Here is a 5,561-nt window from a genome sequence, read left to right on the forward strand (position 1 = left end):
TCTCCCAACTTAGCATTCCAATTCTTTCAATCAGATCCTCTGCCTCTTCTTTTACCTGTCCTCTAATTTTTCTGCACATTTCAAGCAGCCATTCTGCAAAAGACTTGATTGTCTCTGGTATTGGTAGACATTGATTCTATGCTCCAAACCACGTTGCTCTAGTCCACGGGCATAAAAGAATTGCATGTTCCGTTGTCTCTATTCCTTCCCAGCAAATTTGACAGATAGGAGTATCAGTTATTTTCTTTTTAAATAAGTTTTTATATACTGGTATTATATCATGTGCCGCTTTTCATAAAAACATTCTTGTCTTCGACGGAACATTCATTCCCCATATCTCTTTCCAAAGATCTGTCATATCTGTGCTTGTTGAAGGTCCCGCTCCTTCGCTGACCTGTTTTTCCTTCTTTACCACATGATATCCTGTCTTAACTGTGTAACCCTCATCCCATTTGAAAGGCCATATTAGCCTGTCCTCGCTCCTCAGTAGACTTATGGGTGTTTGCAGAATTTTGTTGCTTATGTTCTCCGGGAAAAATTCTGTTATTCTTCCTTGTTTCCATCCTTCTCCCTCGATGATGAGCTCGTTTACTCTATCCACTGAGTGATTTCTGTTCAAAAGAATTTTACCCATGCCCATAACCCAGTTGTCTTCCCATATCTTTACTTTTGAGCCCTTTTCCAATACTCCATCTCCCATTCATTCTCAAGAAGTCCCTGCCTTGGATAAGACTTTTCCATGCCCATGATCCTCCACTCCCGATGCCAGCTTCCCAAAAATCACTATCCTCAAAATATATTGCTTTTATAATTTTTACCCATATTGCATTTGGATTTTCAATCACCCTCCATGATTGCTTGGCTAGATAGGCTAAATTCTGACACTGTAAGTCCCTAAAACCTAACCTGCCATCCCTCTTGCTTTTGCAAACCTTGTTCCATCTTTTTCAGTGTATTCCCTTCTCTCTCTCAGAGTTTGCCCACCAAAATCTTGCAACTTTTGATCCTATTCTTTGGCAAAAGTTTTTGAGCAGCAAGATAATGCTCATAGCGTAACTGGGTATGGCTTGAATAACTGTTTTAATCAAAGTCTCCTTCCCTGCCTGGTTGAGTAGTCGCTCTTTCTATCCTTCAATTTTGTTGTCTATCCTTTCTTCTAGCCATACCAACGCTTTGTTCTTTGATCTTTCCCAATGTGTCAGTAACCCAAGGTATTTCTCAGGATTTTCCCAGGTTTGCATGCCCATAATCTCTTCTATATTGACCATTGTCTGAATCGGTACCTGCTGTCCAAACACTATGCCCGATTTCTCTAAATTTATCTTTTGTCCCGATCCATCCGTGTATCTGTTCAGAATTAAGATGCTTTGATAAAGTTCCTCTTCTTTGGCTTCCGCAAAAAGAATGCAATCGTCAGCAAACAGAAGGTGGGTGATAACTGGTGCTGTTGGAGCAAGCTTAACGCTTAAAATACGTCCTTCCCTTTGTGCTTCCTCCATAAGTGTTGTGAAAACCTCTGTTGCCATAATGAAAAGGTATGGTGATAAAGGATCACCTTGCCTCATACCTCTTTGAGGTTTTATCCTCTTAGACAGCTTACCATTTATTTTAAATTTATAACTTGCACTTTTGACACACTCCATTACTAACTGTATCCAACTCTGCTCAAAACCAAAAGAATGTAAAATATTTTTCAAAAAGTCCCACTCTAACCTATCATAAGCCTTGTTCATGTCCAATTTTACAGCTATATTTTGGGAGCCAAACCTATCTTTTTTGTTTAAATTGTGGAAGGCCTCCTGAATAATAACAATGTTGTCTTGTATGAGTCTTCCTCCCACGAAAGCGCTTTGGGTAGGGGAGATTAATTTATCAAGAAACTATTTTAACCTGAGGACAATGATCTTTGTCAGGATCTTGTAAATGTAATTACAATAGCTGATAGGTCTTAATTGACTAAGACATTCTGGTTGTTTAACTTTGGAAATCATAACCACCGTAGTCTCTCCCATGTCATCTGGCATTCTCTTGCTAGCAAAAATGTCCTTAATAACATTACATACCTCTTTACTGATGATATCCCAGTGCTTTTGAAAGAATAAATCGTTAAGACCATCTGGACCAGACACTTTCAGGCTTCCCATACTGAAGGCTGCATCCCTTATCTCCTTATCTGACACTTCCTTTATAAGCTCTCTGTTCATTTCAACTGTGACCTTTTTCGGGATAATCCGGGTGCATTCCTCTACTTTGCTCCTTGTGGTTGTGGCAAATAGATCAATAAAGTGTCTCCCCACTAATTTCATGATGTCCTTGCTCCCTGTAATCCAATTTTCCTCTGCATCCTTCAATCTTTCGATCTTATTCAAGTCTCTTCTTTGAATTGGCGTTGCATGGAAGAAGGAGGTATTTTTGTTCCCCAAACTTTAGCCATTTTAATCTTGCTCTCTGGCCCCAGTACTTTTCTTCTTTCTTCCATAGTTGTGATATTTCAACCTTCAGATCCTTGATCATTTCCTGTTGCTGTTCTGAAAACTCCTGATTCTGTAGTTTTGTGATTTCTTCCTTAAGTTGGTTGATTTTCTTGTCAGCTCTGGTGAAAGTTTTTTTGCTCCATTGCTCCAATTCCTTCTTGCAACTCTTGAATTTTTCTTGTAGTTTTTCCCATTTATTCCTTTTATTTTCATTATTTTCCCATCCTTGCTTGATGATCTTCTCACAATCTTCGTGATCTTCCCAATATGCTTCATACTTGAAGTGTCGTTCGAATTTCTCTTTCGGTTCCAGCCTTAAAACCAGAGGGTAATGATTAGATCCTATCACCAGGAGGGCTGTGAGGGTTGCATTTTGATATAATCTCCTCCACTCCCAGTTGACAAGGACCCTGTCTAACCTTTCTCTTGTAACGAAGCCATTCTTAGGATTGCTAAACCATGTAAATTTTCCTCCATTAAGATCAATGTCCATCAATCTGTTGCTGTCCACAAAATTCCTAAATTCTTCCACATGCTCTCTTGCCTTTGGGTGTAAGCCCAATTTTTCTTCCTGATTCAAAATATCATTAAAATCCCCAATGAAAAATTGTGGTTCATTTTGATTTTGATTTTGAGCTACTAAATCCCTCCATTGCTTCCTTCTCTGTCTAAAGTTGGGGTCTCCATACACAAAACAACAATTTGATTTATTTCCTTTCCTATCTGTAATATAAGTTTTAATAACATTATGACACCAAGAGTAAATATTAAGATTCATATTTCTATTCCATAAAAGACTTAGACCTCCGGACAAGTCCTGGGGTTCTACACAAAAGGATTTATCAAAACGGAGTTCTCTCTTTAACTTTCTGATTTTGCATTCCTTAGCTCTTGTTTCCATAAGGAAAATTATGGCCGGCTTGATCTTTTTGCAAAAATCTTTTAATTCGAAAACTGTCGTGGTTGCCGCAACACCCCGACAGTTCCAAGTTACTATACTCATGGCTGGCGTTGGGGCATGTATAGGCCCGCCTCCTCAGCCTCTATACTACTGAGAATAGTTTGCATTTTTTCTACAACTATGTCTCGCTCTGTTACCTCATCCTTCCTGGTCCTTTTGGTCTTGGTGTTGTCTTGAAGCAATTCTTCTTCTTCTTCCCCTGCAGCTTTAATCATCAGAGTGTCTTGTTCAGCCCTCTTCCTCTTGATGTTCAACTTGCTTATGATCTTCATTGTGAGCCTCTTTTCCCACTCAGCATGTAGAGCTTGTGTCTCCTTTTTCCCACTTTTATCTTCGTCCTCTTCCTCGGCTAGCTTCACAAAATATGTGCCTCCTCCAGCTGCTCTATGTATAATTAAATTCTTCTCTTTTGCCATGCCATCTTTCTCTTCCTCCATTCTTCTGAGCTCCCAAATATTCCCGTTGTCCTCATTAGATTTTAAAGCCTTGTCTTTATTTTGTTGTTCCATTCCTCCTGCTGCATTTGTTGTGTTTTTAGTACGAAAACTGGCCTTCAGAATCTCCCTTATTGTTTTTGGGCCCAATTCATCCTTCGTATTGTTATGCTGTCTTCTACATCCTTCTTCTTTCCTGCCCTTTTTTGTGTCTTGTTGGTCCACTTCCATTAGGTTTGTATGGTCCAAATTGTTTAGGCTTCCTCTTTCTTGGTTAATGCTTTTCTGTTCTCCTTGTTGTTTCCCGGTCCAGTACCCAGCTTCTATTCATTCTTTTATTGGGCCTGACCCATTAGTATTCTTTCCTATTTTGGCCCTGATCTCATTTAAGTCTGCCATCCTCAACTGATTAAGAGGGATTTCTCCTACTTGCTCTGCAGCTCTGAGATCCATTTGCCCTATCTGCTCCTAATTTTCTGATGCTACTTTGTTTTCTTTTTCCTTCATTCTCTCTTCTAGACGTCTACCTACTCCACTGGCTGCAGATTCCTGTAGTTCCTCCACTCTCTCATAGTTGTCCTGGATGTCACGCGCTTTCGTCTGTTCATCCCTTTTTTGTGATTTGCTCTGCTTCCATCTTCTTTCCTCTCCCTTATTAAGAGATTTGGCTTGGTCTACCCTTAGCCCATGGGTATATCTGGGTACGTTTGGATTCCATGCCGCCATGGCCATCTCTTTATGGCATTCTTTTTTGCTGTGCCCTATAACCCCACAGTTCATGCAGTAACAATCTTGAAGGCACTCATATTTAAAATGAACCTAGATATTGGGGAGGTTTTCCCTTGCCGTATAGAAATCTGTGGCTAAAGGCTTGAGAATATCCACGGCTACCCTTACCCTTAGAAAAGTTCTCATGAGTACATGGTTCCTCATCGGATCTTCCACATTAATAACAATCCCCATCATGTCTCCAATGATTTGCTTGTTTCACTGTTCATGTTCTCCAAGGATAGCCCATGTATCTGAACCCAAAACTTCATATATTGGTGGCTGACCTCCGATATTGTTCATGCTATGACCATAGTTGGAGATTTAGGAGATGACCTTTTATACTCCATGGCCCCCTTTCAATGTATGCAGACCTCTCCACATATTCTTGAAGCTTATCAAAACTTTGTTACGTCCCACTTCAGAGATGAAAACTCCTTCTGGGTTTTTTAGATTCCCATAATGTTATTTTTGCTGCTTTTAAATGGGATTTCTTTACTTGATATGATTTGTCCTACTAAATTGATGCTGTCTATTTTATGTTCCTTTTGACTGTTTGATTTGATAGTGATTGTTTTTCTTTCTATCGGCTCCCTTCCAAAGTTTGGTATATTTTGTAACGTCTTGTGTATCTTCTTTTGATGTAGTGCTACGGGTGGATGTATGTGGTTGTTGGTTTATTGACTAGCGTGATAAATTAATTTGAAAAGAGAAATAAAGATGTGATCAAAGGTGTTGAGTTGTGAAATGGAGGTGATAGAATGTTAAGATTTTTATGGTATTTAATATAATTATTTATGTTTTGGTTAAAATTGAAGCAACTCTCAAATTAGAGTAACCCTGTAGTGATACTCTCCTATAGAGAGAATAGTGCATGGTATACGTCAAGAAGCAGGCCAAGACCCACATAAGCAAAGGGGCTGT

Source organism: Arachis duranensis, chromosome 9, assembly GCF_000817695.3.
Source record: "Arachis duranensis cultivar V14167 chromosome 9, aradu.V14167.gnm2.J7QH, whole genome shotgun sequence".
Lineage (NCBI taxonomy): Eukaryota > Viridiplantae > Streptophyta > Magnoliopsida > Fabales > Fabaceae > Arachis > Arachis duranensis.